The sequence below is a fragment of the Cetorhinus maximus genome, unplaced genomic scaffold (genome assembly GCF_964194155.1).
Source record: "Cetorhinus maximus unplaced genomic scaffold, sCetMax3.hap1.1 HAP1_SCAFFOLD_547, whole genome shotgun sequence".
NCBI lineage: Eukaryota > Metazoa > Chordata > Chondrichthyes > Lamniformes > Cetorhinidae > Cetorhinus > Cetorhinus maximus.
In genome coordinates, this window is record NW_027596489.1 from 23,356 (window position 1) to 41,864 (window position 18,509).

At 44.4% G+C, this 18,509-nt stretch overlaps 1 non-coding gene and 1 pseudogene across 1 annotated transcript; both read left to right on the forward strand.

Annotated features, from left to right (window-relative positions):
• Nucleotides 1–5,606: 5,606 nt before the first annotated feature.
• trnav-uac (transfer RNA valine (anticodon UAC)) lies at nt 5,607–5,679 on the forward strand. Its single transcript has one exon. It is a non-coding gene; the product is annotated as a tRNA-Val (tRNA).
• An 8,804-nt stretch (nt 5,680–14,483) lies between these two features.
• On the forward strand, nt 14,484–15,437 carry LOC144674058 (uncharacterized; annotated as a pseudogene).
• The last annotated feature ends 3,072 nt before the right edge of the window (nt 15,438–18,509 follow it).

Sequence of the window (18,509 nt, forward strand, 5' to 3'; positions counted from 1 at the left end):
AATGTGGTTCAGTTCTCCAAGAGCATGAACATCTTTTTCCCATCACAAACTTTATTCACATTGGTTGTGCAGTTTCATATCAAAATGTCACAGAGAAAAATATCAAGATGGAAGATGCAGGGGGAGTTTGCAATGTTTGGAAGGAGGTGTAGCTAAAAAGTGGAAGCTTCAGCGAGAAGTTTTCTTCTCATTTAACACGAGATATGGAACCAGACCTGGGAGGTATTTGTGTCGTTGTAAACAGTAAAGTTTCCCTTATTTCCGCTATATTTTGCCTTGCAGCAACATTTCTCTGGTTTGGGCTTTGCCACCTATCACAGCCCTTCTCTCATTCCATATCTTCACCTCTATATTTGTTCTCCACCTGTTGCACGGGTGACATTTCCAGCTCTGAGGCAGAACTCCAGCTCTCACTCCACTGATTCTGGCAGAGATGAGCGTCTTCTGTTTTTCATCAAGAAACAACCCAGACTCATTTTAACAGTTTGCACGAGGTCAGTAAATCTCCATTCCCTGACTGGGAATTAAACCTGGACCACAGCAGTGAAAGCGCTGAATCCTCACCACTAGAACACCAAGAAAGCTGCTCACAAGCCTCACCACGTGGCTTATCTATGCTACCTGGGCCTTTTATTTTTGTTTCAGACCTCTTTCACCAGAGACACGTTTCATAAGAACAGAAGAACATTAATAATAGGAGCAGGAGTCGGCCATTCGGACATTCGGCCCCTCAAGCCTGTCCTGCTGTTCAATATTATCATGGCTACTGTGCCCCAGGCCTCAACTCCTCTTTCCTGCCAGCTCCTCATAGCCCTCAATCCCCGATATTTCAAAAATCTATCTACCTCCTCTTTAAATACTCTCAGTGAGCTACCCTCCACAACTCACTTGGGTAAAGAATTCCAAACATTCACTATCCTCTGGGAGAAGAAATTCCTTTGCATCTCAGTTTTAAATGAGTGCCCCTGATTCTGTAACTATGTCCCCTAGTTGTAGGTTCCCCCATTAGTGGAAACATCTTCTCAACATCTACCCTGTCAACCTCCTCAGAATCTTGCACGTTTCAATAAGATCACCCCTCAGTGTTCTAAACTCTAATGAATAAAGTCTTCACCTGCTTCACAGTTCTTGATAAGTCAACCTCTTCATCCCAGGAATCAGCCTAATGAATCTCTTTTGAACAGGCTGCAATGCCAATATATGCTTCCTTAAATTTGGGACCAAAACTGTACACAAGACTCCAGGTGCGGCCTCACCAACAACCTGTACAGCTGTAACAAGATTTCCCGACTTTTAAACTCCAACCACGAGCAAAACAGGCTAAAATTACTTGCTGCACCTGCATGTCATTTTTGTCTTTCATGCATAGGAACACCCAAATCCCTCTGTGCTGCACTTTTTTGGAGTCTCCCTCCATTAAAATAATATTCTGCCTTTTGATTCTTCCTAACAATGTATATGATCTCAAACTTCCCTACATTAAACTCCATCTGCCAACTTTCGCCCACTCACTCAACCTATCTATATCCCTTTGAAGATTCCTCAGGTCCTCATCACAACTTGACCTCCCACCTATTTTGTATCGTCAGAAAATTTGGATACATTACACTCCGTCCCCTCCTCCGTGTCATTAATATAGATAGTAAATAATTGAGTCCCTGGGACTGATCCTTGTGGCACTCCACTACTTGCGGCTTTCCAATCTGAAAATTCCCGGCCCTCTGCCTTCTATGTGTTAAATTGGGCTCTTTACATTGCAGGGTTTGTGTAGGGTAATAGGGATCACGGTCTCTCACACACGGAAAGTTTCCCGCTACATTGCAGGGTTTGTGTAGGGTAATAGTGATCACGGTCTCTCACACACGGAAAGTTTCCCCGCTATATTGCAGGGTTTGTGTAGGGTAATAGGGATCACGGTCTCTCACACACGGAAAGTTTCCCTGCTACATTGCAGGGTTTGTGTAGGGTAATAGGGATCACGGTCTCTCACACACGGAAAGTTTCCCGCTACATTGCAGGGTTTGTGTAGGGTAATAGTGATCACGGTCTCTCACACACGGAAAGTTTCCCCGCTATATTGCAGGGTTTGTGTAGGGTAATAGGGATCACGGTCTCTCACACACGGAAAGTTTCCCTGCTACATTGCAGGGTTTGTGTAGGGTAATAGGGATCACGGTCTCTCACACACGGAAAGTTTCCCCGCTATATTGCAGGGTTTGCGTAGGGTAATAGGGATCACGGTCTCTCACACACGGAAAGTTTCCCCGCTCGAAAAGGGGTGGAAGCATTAACAGAATTAAGTGTGAGGAAAGGTTGCATCTTTCCCGTTTGTTGTTAAACAGTAACCGGATGCATCTTCTCAAAACCACGTGACATTTATACTTCTCCAGGTTTCGAATTATATTCTGAAAAATGCATGGCTTGGAAGAAAGAGAGAAAGATGGGGACGGATTTGCTGTAAGGCCGTTCGTACATGTGTGAGGTGTTGAATGAGCTGCTGATGTGCTGTGTCATCTGATGATTCTAATTTTAGATCAATTTCTCTGCCGCATGGCTAAGATTTTCAGCCAAATTGTACTTCCACAAAACAAGGTTCTGAAGTGCAATAAGACAGCCCAGTTTGACATTCTACGTCGTTCTGCAAGGAGCTGCGTGTTGTTTTTGTAGTCTAGTGGTTATCAAATTTGCTTTACACGCCGAAAGTTTCCTGAATCGAAACTCATTGAAGAACAGTAGAACTGGAAACATTTGTGGAAAATGTTCTTACCGCCATTGACAACCCGGATCTGAGTGACACTGAATGTTGATGGGGGAAAAATATTCACGGCTTCGCCTCTGAACCACCAAACTTTACAGTTAACAGCCGAACGCGCTGACCAATTGTGCTACAGAGACTGATGCAACTTTCTGTGTTCTTTGTACAGGTACAGCCAAGTCTCTTTGAACATCAGCACAAGTTTCTCACCTCTTCAAACATGTTCTGCTTTGTTGTTTTTTCAAACTATTTTTATGACCAAGTGAGTAACTTCAGACTTTGCTACATTTTTCTCCGTCTGTCATCTTGTTAGCCAATCACCTCTTATATATTACAAAAACAGAAAATGCTGGCAAAACTCAGCAGGTCTGACATAATCTGTGGAGAGGGAAACCGAGTTAACGTTTCGAGTCCGTATGACTCTCCTTCAGACCTGAAAAGAAATAGAAAGTGATAGAATTTATGCTATTCAAGCGGGGCGGGGAGGGGGCGGGAGGGGGGCGGTGTGGGGCGGGTAGAGCAGGCGAGATTGGATAGAAGGTCAGTGATAGGTGGGGGTGGAGGAGAGATTGACAAATGTGTCATGGACACAAGACAAAGGGAGTGTTAATGGCAGTGGTCAGGGCTGAAGAAGGTGCGGATAGTGGCATAAAAGTAAGGAAGCAGAATGTGTGAATAGAAGAACAAGGGTCAGCACTTTGTGAAAGAGCAACATGGAACAAGTAACAGATGGCTCTATTTTGGGCTGGTGTGGGGGGAAGTGCGGTGATTGGGGAAAAAGGATAGAAAAGGGGATAAAAGGGGGATAAAATAATGAATAAATTAATAAAAATAAGTAAATAAAAATAAAAATACATTTTTATAGCGAGATTTTAAAAAGGGTGAAATTAGAGGACAGAGTTTACGGTCTGAAATTGTTGAACTCAATGTTCAGTCCGGAAAGCTGTAAAATGCCTAATCGTAAGATGTGGTGTTGTTCCTCCAGCTGGCGTTGAGCTTCACTGGAACATTGCAGCAGGCCAAGGACGGACATGTGGGCTTGAGAGCAGGGTGGAGTGTTGAAATGGTAAACGACAGGAAGGTCTGGGTCATACTTGCAGACAGACCGAAGGTGTTCCACAAAGTGGTCACCCAGTCTGCGTTTGGTCTCTCCAATGTAGAGGAGACCGCATTGGGAACAGCGAATGCAGTGGACCAAATTAAAGGGGGTGCAAGTGAAGCACTGCTTCACCTGAAAGAAGCGTTTTGGCCCTTGGAAAGTGAGGAGGAAGGCCCCTGAAGGGCCATCTGTCAATTGTTCTTTCACAGAGTGCTGATCCTTGTTCTGCTATTCACACATTCTGCTTTCTTGCCTTTATGCCACAATCAGTATCTTTTTTCGCCCTAACCGCTGTCATTAACACTCCCTTTGTCTTGTGTCCCTGACTCCTTTGTCAACCCTTCCTGATCCCCCACCTATCTCTGACCTTCTCACCTGCTCTACCCAACCCCTCGTATAACAGTATAAACTACATCACTTTTCTGCTTCCCTTTCGCTCTGAAGTGTCACAAGGACTCGATACATTGACTATGTTTCTCTCTCCACAGATGCTGTCAGATGGTGAGTTTTTCGCGCATTTTCTGTTTTTAATACAGATTTCCAACATCCACAGTGTTTTAAATTATTAAGTTGCTTCTTCTATATTGTTCTGCAGTCTCTCAGCTTTCTACATAACTCCACCATCTCAGCTGAAGGTTATCCATAGGTTCCAGAAAAGATTGAACTCGCACCTCCTGACTTACAAGACAAGTGTTGTAACCACTGAGCTATGGAGCCACCTATTAACTTTATCTAACGGAAAATCGACCATATTCAGTAAAACGAGGTGGCGGCTGAAGTTCCAGGTGGATGACATTTGATAGACCTGGAAATGTCTGAGAGGGAGAACAGGGAATTAAAAGATGCGACATGAAAGCGGCAGAATTTGATGTGTGTCAGTTACTTTCAGTGATGAATTTCTGCCGTGTGTCGCCTTGTCAGTTTCACAGGAGCCGCAGGGATGAAGTTGGTGGCACCTGGTTAAAATTAGGAATAATGAGAACTGTAGTCAGCAGGATTCAAACCTACAGGGGGAGAGACCAATGGATTTGAAATCCATCACCTTAAACATTCAGTCACGACTAACAGCAGCTTCCGAGCTCAAATGTGTCCTTGTCAAATTAGAAATGGCTACAAAATAAGTCACTCGGCCCATCGTGCCTGTGCTGGCTCTCTGGAAGAACAACTCAACCAATTCCACACACCCGCCTTTCTCCCACAACAATTTATATTTGTATGGCCTCTCCGCGTTTTTCCAAACAAAATAAAGTTCACAACCCGCCCTGTATTCAACTAGAATCTCCTCTTGTTCTCCGAAAGGGAATTCCTAAAGTTCCCCAAAGTGGGAATGTGACTTAAACTGTGGCAGTGCTGGGATTCGGATCCAATCCTCCAGGGACTTGAAGAAACCCAAGTCCAAATCTTCATGTTACTGGGTCGGGAAAACTTTGTTAATTAAGGGAAACAGTGCATGGATTCTGCAGAAACTCCTTCTTCAAAAGTGAATTAGACAGTGACTTGAAATAGAGAAAAATTAGGCTTATGGAGAGAGAGAAATATATTGAGACAAATTGGTTCCTCTTTAAAAAGGAAGCTGGCACAGAAGAGATAATCTAATGACCATCCAACCTGCTGTGCCATTTGATGATGACATTGTTGATCAATCTGTCTCCAGCATTCCTAATGAGAACAGCCGAATTCCATTTCTTCAAAACAAAGACTCAAAAATGCTGTTGCGGAGCTGCATTGTAGTCAGATGCATTTATCAATGCAGTTTCTGTAGTGTAGTGGTTATCACGTTCGCCTTACACGCGAAAGGTCCCAGGTTCGAAACCGGGCAGAAACTTTACCGCAACTTACACATTTAAGTAAGAGGAAAAGCTGCGTTGCTCCTTCTTGTTGTTGAATATTAGCTGAATGCAGTGTCTCACATCCGTATTGCACTTGCTCTTCGCCTTATCTGTTGGAACTCGCCGGGTAACAGGAGAGTTGGCGATTTCTGTCTTTTTTTGTCGCTTAAGGACCCAATGACAACCCGGGACTGTGAGACAATGAATGCTGCTCCAGCTAACAGCAATCGCTGTTGTCATTGGCTGAAGAAGTCGGTTGTGTTCTAGAGAAACGTGTCATTTTGTCGGAGAAAAGTGTCTCTGTTGAAAGAGGTTTGAAATGAAAATAAAAGGCACAGAAAGCATGGATAAGCCGGGCTGTAAAGCTGCAAACCTGGGGGTCTAGTGGTTAAGGTTTGGCGCTTATAAATGTCATGAGAATGATTAATATAAATATGCATTACTTCTTGATTGAAAACTGAAAACGCATATCAGTTCCGCCTGAATCAGTGGAGTGGGAGCTGGAGTATTGCATCAGCGCCGGAAATGTCACCCGTGCAACAGGCCGCGAGCAAATACAGAGGTGAAGATAAGGAATGAGAGAAGCGCATGGCAGGCTGCAAATCACTGACTATAGAGACGGTGGTTCACGGCAAAATATAGCGGTAATAGGGGAGATTTCACTGTTTACACTGACACAAACCTCTCCCAGGTCTGGTTCCGAATCTTGTGCCAAATGACAAAAAAATTCTCACTGAATTTACTCAGTCCCATGACGTCAGAGGAGCTGAACACAAGGGAAGAAGGTGGATTTTGCTGGAATGGGTTGAAGATGATAGAATGACTGTGAAGGCAGCAGCAGTGGGGATGGAAATGAAACAATTATAGAAAGTTACTTTGAAATGGTAGTTGTGATTGGTTGATCAAGAGTGATATTTTTGCCAGTTTGAACAGCAGGAAGATAAATCTGTCCCATTCCCACCCACATTTTGCACCATCATCCCTTTCGTCAGTTTCTGTCTCATGCCTTGTAACCTATCACAGTCCTTCCGTTTTGTCCTTTCACTCCCCTTCGCCTCTGGACTTGTTTTCCATCTGTTACATCTGTGACTTTTCCAACTCTGATGAAAGATCATCCAGCTGGAAGATTAACTCTCTTTCTCACTCCACAGACGCTGCCAAACCTGGTTTCATTTAATCAGGAATTTCTGTTCATTGTGACAGTTCACACAGTGGTAAGGAAAAGGTTTTCCTTGACCGGGAATTGCCAGTGAAAGCACCATATCCTCAGAACTGAACAGTCACAACTTCCAGTGAAGTAGAGGGCAATTTTAATGCAGAAACAACCAAATCGATTTTTCACAAAGTGGGAAGGAGAAAGACTCAGTTTGAGCGGTGATACTGCTGGAGCAATGGAGAGCTGGGGATCACCCATGGAAGCTGCAAAGTTTTCAGGAATAATGGCGCCTAGCGTGGGGCTCAAATAGATGGCCCCGGAGTTTAGAGTTTCATGCTCTATCGATTGAGTTAACCGGACCAGCATTTAAAGCCGTTCATATTCCAAAATACATCATTAGAAATCCTGATTTCCAGTTGGTGTCTCAGCTTGTTCTGAGTTTAACTCATGTGAATAAAGCTTGTGATGATAAAAATGTGTTCATCCCCTTGGGGAACTGAAGCACATTGACACAAACAGAGGATGACAGATAGACATTTACACCGAGGGTGACAGAGGCCGAAGGAGAGGCAAACACCAAGAAAGCAAGGGCGACACCAACTTGGCCAATTATTGTTCCTTTCCAGACTCCAAATTGAGTAAATGTTTGCAGATGAATGGAAATGAATAAACGCGGAAGGGAAGCAGGTAAAGTACACGGGAATGTTGGAAGGTTTTTATTCAATTTAACCAATAACTAACCCTGGAGGCATCTAAAGGAAGATGTGCAGTTAGCCAGACTCAAACCTGCTTCGGGAGACCCCAATGGATTTCAAGTCCATTACTTTAAACACTTGGCCCCAACTACAGGCCTTACGGTGATTTTAATGTTGTTCATATAACATCCCCGAACGGTTCTAGCAGCGATAGAGAGCATTCGGCTCCACATCTTCCCGGTCACCCTGCAATTTACACTGACTCTCCTTGTTCTTCCTACCAAAATGAACATCTTAAAAGGACACCGACTTCGAGCCGATTCTGAGATGATGTGACTGAAAGGGCAGCACACACAGGAGACTGGAGTCTAAACCCAACCCCCTGAGACCGCTCGGCCATGCTATCTCCACTCAATGCACACTAACCATTGCCTTGAGTGGTGTTTGCACTGAATTACAACATAACCAACATAACCAAGATAGTCCATTTTACCTCCCGAGCCCATCATAGTATCAGGTTCAAAGTTACCCCACAGATAGAGGCCATTCAGCCCGTGTCATAGCAACATAGGGCTCAGGAACAGGAGCAGGAATAGGCCATTCAGCCCTTTGAGTCTGTTCTGCTGTTCAATAAGGTCATGGCTGATTTGGTTGTGGGCTCAACTCCAATTTCCTGTCAGCCCGCCATAACCCTTGACTCCCTTGTCTATCAAAAATCTGTCTAAGTCTTCCTTGAATAAATTCAATGACTCAGCCTCCAATGCTTTCTGGGAAAAATAATTCCACAGACTAACAACCCCCCGAGAGAGAAAAAGAAACTTCTCATCTCCGTCTGAAAAGGGAGACCTCTTACTCTTCTAGAAACTAACTCGCCTGGTCCCACTCCCTCGCCTTTTCCCCGGAGACCTGGATTTTCTGTCCAATCCTCTCTTGAAATCCACGATTGAACCTGCCTCCCCTACACTCTCAGGTAGTGCATTCCAGATCCTAACCACTCGCTGTGTAACAGAGAAACCCCTTTAGAATTATTGGCTTCGGGACAATCAGAATATTTGGTAACAGATAAAACTTAAAGTTTCAAAGGGAGATAGCAACTGTTGTAGGAGAGCTGGTTCCCGGTGACATGGATGTGTCTGCAGTGGGTGGGATCAGGCAGTTTCCATGTATCCACAATGAATGTCCCAAATTTAATTTTGGGAGAATGAAACTGATAGAGAACAATTGTCATTCTGGTAGCAGCAATCTGAAGCTTTAACTCACTGACCCCCTGCTTTAGGGGATCTCGAAGAGTCAACTTTCATCAGTTTCTGTTGTACAATTGATCAGTGCATTCAGCTGAGAACTGAAAAAAATCGGTGGTTTGAGGCCACCCAGGGGCGAATCCGTCGTCGTTTTCTCCCCATCAACATTCATTCCCACACAGGTCTGGCTGGCTCTGTGGCTCTGAAACCACAGGAAAATATCGCCCAACGTTGCAAGCTCGACTTTTACCCTCTGAGTTCCCACATCAATCTTCATTTCTGAACTTTCATTTCAAAGAATATTCTGAAAATTCATTTTAAAGAAAATAAACGATCATGTACCTCCATCTAGCCCAATAGAAATCGATGAAGTTATTGGATCAAACAACCGCATCAATTTTTCTCTCTTCCTCAGCTCCACAGTAAGTGAAACAGGGAAATGCAGCAATTATCCAGCCCAACACTCTCCAATCAGCCGCTGCCAGAAGAAACATTTTTTTAAAACTATTATTATTTTGCTGAATTTTATTTTGAGAAAGAATGAAGACTCAGGGAGGTGGTGGCTTAGTGGTATTATCACTGGGCTAGTAATCCAGAGACACAGGGTAATCCTTTGGGGGCCAGGGTTGGAATCCCACCTGGAATTGAAAGTCTAATGGTGACCATGGAACGATTGTCATAAGAACTCATCTGGTTCACTAATGTCCTTTAGGGAAGCAAGAATGACACCAACCTGTTTCTGTTTTTGTTCTATTTTCCAGTGCTAGTTTCATGACTGTTTTCGTGAATGAACGGAAATATGAAAACTCTCGAATGTTTGGTTGGAGTAGATTCAATTTAGCTGATAATTAACTCTGCAGACAGAGAGTTAAAACCAGGGAAGATGGGAAGCGGAAAACCCCAATGGATTTGGACTCCAACGCCTTAACCACTCGGCCACGACGACTGGTCCTCTGCACAGTTTAATGTTGTTGGTATAAAATCATAAATGCCTACAGCAGAAAAGGAGTAAATTCGGCCCATTGTGTCCGTGTCGGCTCTCTGGAAGAGCAAGTTAACTAATTTCATAATCCCACCTTTTTCCCACAGCAATTTATATCGATCCTGTCCCTCCTCGTCCTTCCTGTAAAAATGAAACACCGCATACATACCCCTAAATAAAATTTGAGCTGGCACGTGTTCGACCTGCTGTTCGAACAGCTCATGTACAACTTGCAATTTCCAAAACCCACCAACCTCATCACTGTGGCTCCTGTGAAACTGACAATGGATCACACGGCTGACATTCATCACTGAAAGTAACTGACACACGTCAAATTCTAAACGCTTCCACGTTGCAGCTGTTTCTGCTTCTGTCCCTGCCTCGCCTCCAACTCCCTGTGCCCGTTAAGCTCCCAGATCAATTAGCTGCTTGATGCAGGCAATGTCAGTTCACGAACCCAATTTTTCCCTGGAAAGCAGGGAATGTAAGACACGAAGCTTTGAGTCGGGATGGGTTGACAGGAGCTCATTTTCCTGATTGTCCGAGATACTGATTATACGAATATGCACAGTGTCAATTATCCACAGCCAGACTCTCCTTCCAATCTTGTGCACCTTGTTAAGCTTTGAAACTGTTAATATTTTCACACTGGATTTCAATTGAAGAAAGCGGAGCTGGGATGAGTTTATGTTCAGTCGATGTACTGCAAGAAGGTACACAACAGGCTCATGATATAAGTGCCCATTTTGAAAGGGTTGCTCCATCTCCATATCATTATGTTTATGCAGAAGCCCTGTAAAAGGTGCAAGAAAGGTTTACTGGAGTGATGCCAGAACTGAAAAGTTATAATATTCAAGAACGATTGAACTGGTTAAACAGGTTTTCTCTGGAAAGCAGGGTGAGGGATGACTTGATCGAAGCTGTTAATATTAGAAAAGTGTTTGGAAGATGTTTCCTCTTGCGGATAGACAAGAATGAATATAACTTAGTCACCAATAAATCCAACGTCCATTTCAGAAGCAAAGTCTTTGACCAGAGATAAAGGCTGAAAATGATAGAAATACTCGGAATATCTGGGAATTTCTGTGGATTGAGAGTCAGAGTTATGTTTTAAATTCTGTGCACTGACTCAGTACAACCCTGCTGAAAAGTCACACACCTGAGAGGAAAAATATGTCTCTCTCCACTGACGTTACCAGTCCTGTTTCGAATTCCAAAATGTCCTGTTTTTATTTCAGATTTACAGCATCGCTTTTCTCTTTTCCTTGGATGAAAATGTAGAACACATTTCCAGAAGGATTTGAAATCCAAGTCGGAGTTGCACACTCCTGGGTAAAGTCACACGTTGAAAACATTATTCACCAGCTGAATGTGGAAATGATTCACTTGATCATCTGATGAGTTGACACAGCAGCAGTCACATCTGATGGAGAAAATTCTGGTAGTTCATGTGTGCAAAGTTTGGTCACCAGTCACCAGAGGCTTTAAAAGTTCAAAAGATTTAAGCCGCAATAGGCACATTCTTACTGGCAAGACGGAGTTTAAATGTTCAGTGTGTGGAAAGAAAAATAACTTCTTCACCTCACCTGCTAAGAATCCAGTGAATTGACATCTAGCTGTAAGGGTTTGTTCTGTTGTTAATTACACCCAGGACAGAAGTGTGGTAGAGGCATGTGCACTTTGTTACCTCAATTGATATAATAATTTTATATTTTGACCCTAAATCTCCAGTCATTATCGGATCATGAAACAGTATCGGCTTCTAATGGCGGACCTGTCACCCAGCATTCACAGCGGGAAAGAATATGCCTGATACAGAGTCCAGCGTTCGGCGCATGCGCATTGCGTAGTGTGATTGTCACATGCGCATTGCTGTCTCCAACCTGCGAATGCGTGGTTCTGTCTTGTGACCAGAGCAGCAGAGAGCGGGTAAGCAAATGGCGAGGGCAGCAGAGTAACAGAGTTAGTGGGGGGAAGGGAGAAATGGAGCGAGCGGAGTGGTCAGGGAGGTTTCATAAACACGTGGTGCAGGCCGCAGAGCCTTAATCAGAAACTACCGGCCCCATGTTTGCAGTGAACAGACCGGAAATGGCTGGGTCTCTCCCTCTGCTCGGCCCGGAGGAGCGGCTGTGCAGCAGGGCGCATGCGCGGTCATCCTGGTCCAGGTAGCAGGAGGAGCGAATGTTGTGAATTTCTATCCTGAACTCTCAGGGATGGATTTTGGAAAATCCTTTTACAGGGGGTTAGAAGGGGAGAATTTACACACCGCAAACTCAAACCAAGAGGAATTTTTGTCTCTTGTAATTTCTATCTTGCACTGACAGTGATGGATTTTTTTTTATAATCTCCTTTTTACAGGATGTAAAATGGGAAGGATTTACATTTGGGAAACTCAAACCAAACATCACATCAAGATCTAACAGAGTCACCCGATTCATCAGGATCTGAATATTATCAGCCTCTGACTGTGAGCATTGAGTTTCAGCTCACTCAATCACTCACTGTGTAATTTTTTTTTCCTCACCCCCCACCCCGCCCTGCAGATCTTGCCTCAAATCTTAAATCTGTGTCTGTAATCCTTTTATGATCCACTAATGTGAACATCTTTATCTACCTTATCTCAACCTATCATAAACTTATACACCTCCATAAGAACTCCCCTCAACCTACTTTGCTCCAAGGAGAACAACACCAGTTTCTCCAAACGAATCTTACAACTAAAATCCCTCATCCCTCGACCCATTCTGGTAAATCTCCTCCGTACCCACTCAAGGACCCTCCCATCCTTCGTAAAGTGAGGTGATCACTGGTTTGCACAGACCCAGATGTTCTGTGCCCATGTGTGTGACACCATCACACATTGACAATTACATGGTGACATCATCCCGCTCCCTGGGTATTTCCTAAGCTGGAAGATTTTTCTCTGATTCCAGTGCTTCTGATATCTTTCCAGCTGCAGGATCCAGCAGGAAATTTTAAATTTAAAAACTGTATTGTTTCAGAGTTGAGTATTTTTGACTATTTATCTGCAGTTTAGAGCTTTTAGTGCTGTGCTCTGTTATCTGTTTCATGGCTCTAGGGCTGGTGTGGTTCCTTAACTGTGGATCTGAATCCATGTCCATCTATTGCTCTTTTTCATCCTCTGCCCTCCCTGATCACCTCTCTGCCATTTTCTAACTTTCTCTGTCACTAATTACGAGTGTATTTTAACTATGTTTAGGATTTTACTGTTCCTTCTGCCAACTGTGTCTAAATGAGGTTTCCACTGCTGCCCATCCCCTGACCATGTGCTGCTGGCTCACGAGCTTTATCTTCCCGCAGTATCTTTCAGGAATTGTTTTTCCTGCACTACAGTCCATTTCTCTTCCACTTTAGCGCCTGTGTTGACCATCAAATTCTTCCCACCCTGAAATGGTAATTCATTCATTCTATTGTGTAATGGAACGTACCAAGGTGTTTCACAGGAGTGTTAGAAAGCAACATTTGACACTGAGCCACATGAAGAGATATCAGGGCAGATGGACAAAGGTTTACTGAAAGAGGAAGGTTTTATGGATTATCTTAAAGGAGGAAAGTGAGGTGGAGAGGTTTAGGGAGGAAGTCCTAGAGGTTGTGGCCTTGGCAGCTGTTGGGGGAGACACGAAAAGTGGAGCAGTTAAAACCAGGAATGCTGAGCAGGTCGGAATTAGAGAAGTGTAGATATCTCGGAGGGTTGTGAGGCTGGAGGAGATTACAGAGGTAGGGAGCGAGAGACCATGGAGGGATTTGAAAACGAGGATGAGAAATTTAAAATTGAGGTTCTCCTTAACCCAGAGGCTTTGTAAGTCAGTGGATACAGGGGTGATGGGTGAACAAGACTTGGTGCGAGTAAGCAGAGTTTTGTATTACAGGGAGGTTGAATGTGGGAGGCCGGCCGGGAGTCTCTTAGGATAGTTACGTCTAGAGGGAACAAAGGAATGGATGACAGGTTGAGCAATTACATACAGGGCTATGCGGCTAGTGTGGGAAAATGACTTTGATCGGATTGAATGGCAGAGCAGGCTCGACGGGCTGAAGGGCCTACTCCTGCTCCCATGTCCCTATGAATGTCTGGTTCAGCCTCACACTGTTGTTAGGGAGAGGGATGGAGCCGGTGGTCAGGGAGTGGAGTTTGTAGCGGGGACTGAAGACAATGGCTTCAGTCTTCCCAATATTGGAATGGAGGAAATTTCTGTTGATCCAGACAAGTCAGGATGATGTGTGACTAGGAAGGGATCTGGGAGATGATGGTGTTCACATACACCTGCTACCCTGTTCTTTTAGGTGGTGGAGGTTGAGGTTTCTGGAGACTTTGTCAAAGTTCTTGTAGTGTTGTAGGTATCCCTTGACACCCTGCCTCTCCCACTTCTGTCTCCCTCTCCTCCCTTGTAGGCCAGAGTCTTGTGTTGGTCCAGACTGGGTGGCAGGTTCCCTTCCCTGAAGGACATTCTTGAACCAGTTGAGTTTTTATGACAATCCAGCAGTTTTCATGGTCACTTTTTCCTCGTGCCAGCTCCGCAAATTCCCAGATTCGTTCAGCTCAATTTCACAACCTGCCTTTGTGTTTTTGTGGGTTCTCTTTCACTCCCTTTTTTCTGTTTTAAATCAATTTCACAGGGTATTAGAAGGGGAGGATTTGCAGTCAGGAAACTGAAACCAAACATCACATCAGGATCTATCGAAACCTAAATATCATCGGATTTTGAACATGGAAGGAAAAGGCACCGTTCACAATAGGGAGATACCATGGAAATGTGGCGATTGTGGGAAGGGATTCAGATACCCGTCTAAGCTGGAAACTCATCGCCGCACTCACACTGGGGAGAGGCCATTCACCTGCTCCCAGTGTGGGAAGGGATTCAGACAGTCATCCAGCCTGAAGACCCACCAGCGAGTTCACACTGATAAGAGACCTTTTAAATGTTCAGACTGTGGGAAGTGCTGGAAAGGGTCTGAGGAACTGATGCGTCATCAGCGTGTTCACACTGATGAGAGACCGTTCACGTGCTCTCACTGTGGGACTGGATTCAGATGTTCACCTCATCTCACAGGACACCAGCGAACTCACTCAGGGGAGAGGCCGTTCACCTGCTCTGAGTGTGGGAAGGGATTCATTACCTCATCCAGCCTGCTGAGACACCAGTGAGTTCACACTGATGAGAGGCCCTTTCAATGTCCAGACTGCGGGAAATGCTATAAAAGCTCTGGGGCGCTGATGTGTCATCAACGCATTCACACTGATGAGAGACTGTTCAGGTGCTCTCACTGTGGGACTGGGTTCAGGCGATCATCTCAACTCACTGTACACCAGAGAGTTCACACTAGGGAGAGACTGTTCACCTGCTCTGAGTGTGGGAAGGGATTCACTCAGTCATCCAGCCTGCTGACACACCAGCGGGTTCACACTGGGGAGAGGCCGTTCATCTGCTCCGAGTGTGGGAAGGGATTCACTCAGTCATCCCATCTGCTGACACACCAGCGAGTTCACACTGGGGAGTGGCCGTTCAACTGTTCCGGGTGTGGGAAGGGATTCACTTGCTTATCCCATCTGCTGAGACACCAGCGAGTTCACACTGGGGAGAGGCCATTCACCTCTTCCGGGTGTGGGAAGGGATTCACTCACTTATACCATTTACAGAGACACCAGCGAGTTCACAAGTAACTACACTGATTAGATGTTGTTGTGAAATCACATCCAGGACTGAACCATGTTCATGGGGGTCTCTTTCTGCTGATGTTAATAAACTCCAGGTCAGTTATAGGGTGTAATATCCTGGATAAAAGTCAAATAAATCAGCTTTGTGTTAAACTCACCATGTGTCAAGTGTTTTTAATCTCTCAGACACAAGTTAGTTACTTTTGAAGGGTTCTTCCTCACCCCCGTCTCCTTCCTCACCTCCAACAACAAGTGTGAGGAGCTCATGGGGCAGGAAATTACGCTCGGTGGGCGAGTGTCCCGACGTCATCGCGCAGTCCCGCAATATTTCACCAACAATTAAGAAGCCTGTAAGGCCACTAAGAAGTTAATTAAATTCAAATTTACGCTGCCCATCGTACCTAATGGTTGGCAGGCGGGCGAAAAGACCAAGCGGCCTTTACCTTTATCAGGAAACCTCATCCACGGGCGGGACGAGGTCACCTGAAGCAAATCAAATTTTACACTTGAATTAAAAACATGAAACAAAAAGAGAAAATGCTGGAAAAACTTAGCATGTCTGACAGCATCTCTGGAGAGACAGAGTTTTGTTTTTTTGCAAAAAGTATTTTGCAGTATTTCGCTTTTATCTTATTTAGTACACTTCTCTTCCAGGAATGCCTGTCTTGAAGAAGTACGGCCCTGCAGTATTTTGCTTTTATCTTATTAACTAAAAACATCTCCCTGATCATGTGACAGAGTGATATGAGGGGACATGTTTCATAACCTGTATAAAATTTATAATTTCTTTTTCAAATCAATCCATCTCCCGGAGACAGCTCTCTGACTCAGGGAGATTATGTAGCTCGCTCTCGCGTGCATGCACAAAGGTCACACTCGCCCAGCTCGCACTCCTCCCTCCGCCCGCACAGGCAGCGCTGAGCACTGCTGCTCACGTTTCACACAGCACAGGCCTTAATTGGCCCCCAGCATGAAATTGCCTTCCGGGCCTGATTGCAGGCAGCGGGCAGCTTCCCGACTGCCCCACTCGCCCCCGCCGAGCCTGCACGCCAAGGGCAAAATTCTACCCATGGAGCTTCCTTGTCACTGAGATTGAGAAAATCCAATCAGCTGCCTCTGCTGCTTCCCTCCCTTCCACTAGCCCACCAGGACAAATTGAACCCTGAACTCACATTTTCTCCAGTTTCTCTCCCATCTCCCCTCATGTCCTCTCAGTGCTCATCTTGTCCACGAGACCCACTTTCTGCTGTACTGACCCCACTCTCACCGATCTACTGATCACCCAACTTCTTCATGTTAGCTGATATTATTCACAGTTTTGTCTCACTCTCTTCTGGTACTGTCCCTCTCACCTTTTAATCCACCATCCTGACCCATCCTAAAAACAGGATGTCTCTTTGCCCCCTCCTATTTCCCATCTCCATGCTACCACTAGGTGACGTCATCCAAAAGCACCGTGTTACTTTACACATGTACACTGACAACGCCCAGCTCTACCTCACCACCATCCCTCTCCATTCCTCCACTGTTACTAAATTATCAAACTGCTTATCCCACATCCAGTACTGGATGAGCAGAAATTTCCTCCAATTAAAAATTGAAGACAAAAGCCATTGTCTTCAATCACCACTACAAATTCCATCCCATAACTACTGAGACCATCCCGATGAGTTATCATAAGGGTACGCTGTCCTATGTTTATCAACCCAGGAATCTTTCTTCCTATACAAGGAAGAGAGAGAGAGAGAACTATTTCTGTAATGTTCATTAAATTTCTGAAGATTTTATAAGGTTAATTAGACAGTTATTTCTCACAGATCTCTCCACCTTGAGAAGGGAATGACCTTACTGACTTCTCACAACTGATTTCTGACTAACCTCACTATTTCTAAGCTACGAGGTTGTTTTCCTAATTTCTTGATGACAAACTGTAGATAACATACTAAACCTACTTGAATGATCAGAATCAGCAACACAAACACTTGAGCTGCCACCAAGAATAAATGTCAAAACTTTTCCGCTAAAATGTGATAACTATCGACTTAGATTCATCCTCCCCATCTGCTGATCATCCCACACAATTCTAAATTATTGACATGTTGTAATTACATCTGGTTCAAACAAAAGTTTATGCACAGACTTTAAAGATTCTTCAGCCCTCTGTTAACCTACATCCTCTTCGTGGATATTTTCTAAATCCAGATTCTATTTCCTTCTTCAAATTAATTTGACTCACTTTGATATGTTCAAGGTGTTTAATTCTTTCCTGAATGTTTGAGAGACAATTTTTATCTGGAATAGGTCTTACTGTATTGATAATTTAAAACATTGTTTCATTCTACTGGCCACAATAATCACTCATGCCCTGTTTATTCTTCTTCATTCATGGGATATGGGCTTCGCTGGCTGGGCCAGCATTTATTGCCCAACGCTAGTTCTGCTTGAGAAGGTGGTGATGAGCTGCCTTCTTTAACCACTGCAGTCCATGTGGTGTAGCTACACCCACAATGCTGTTAGGAAGGGACTTCTAGGATTTTCAACCAACGACAGTGAAGGAATGGCAATATATTTCCCTTTCAGGATGGTGAGTGACTTGGAGGGGAATTTCCAGGTGGTTGTGTTCCCATCTATCTGCTGCCCTGATCCTTCTAGATGTTATTGATCATGGGTTTGGATGGTGCTGTCGAAGGAACCTTGGTGAATTCCTGCAGTGGTCATCATCAAAGCCCATCTACTCTCATCCATTTTCCACCACTTGGCCCGTAGCCCTGTAAGCTGTGGTGTTTCAAGTGTTCATCTAAATACTTCTTAACTGTTGTGAGGGTTCCTGCCTCTACCACTCCCTCAGGCACTGAGTCCCACATTTCACCTGGGCCTGGGGATTTATCCACTTTTAAGGCCGCCATTAGAGACTGAGTCTCAGTTAATCATTGTCTGAATCTGGGGATGGGAGGGGCAGATTCTGTTAGTAAATGGATTGAAAAATAAAAAAGACCAAGTTCCAGCTCATACCATTTGCACCTCATGATAACATAGTTATGGGTAATCTTGAGGATGGATAGAGTCGTATTAGAAGCA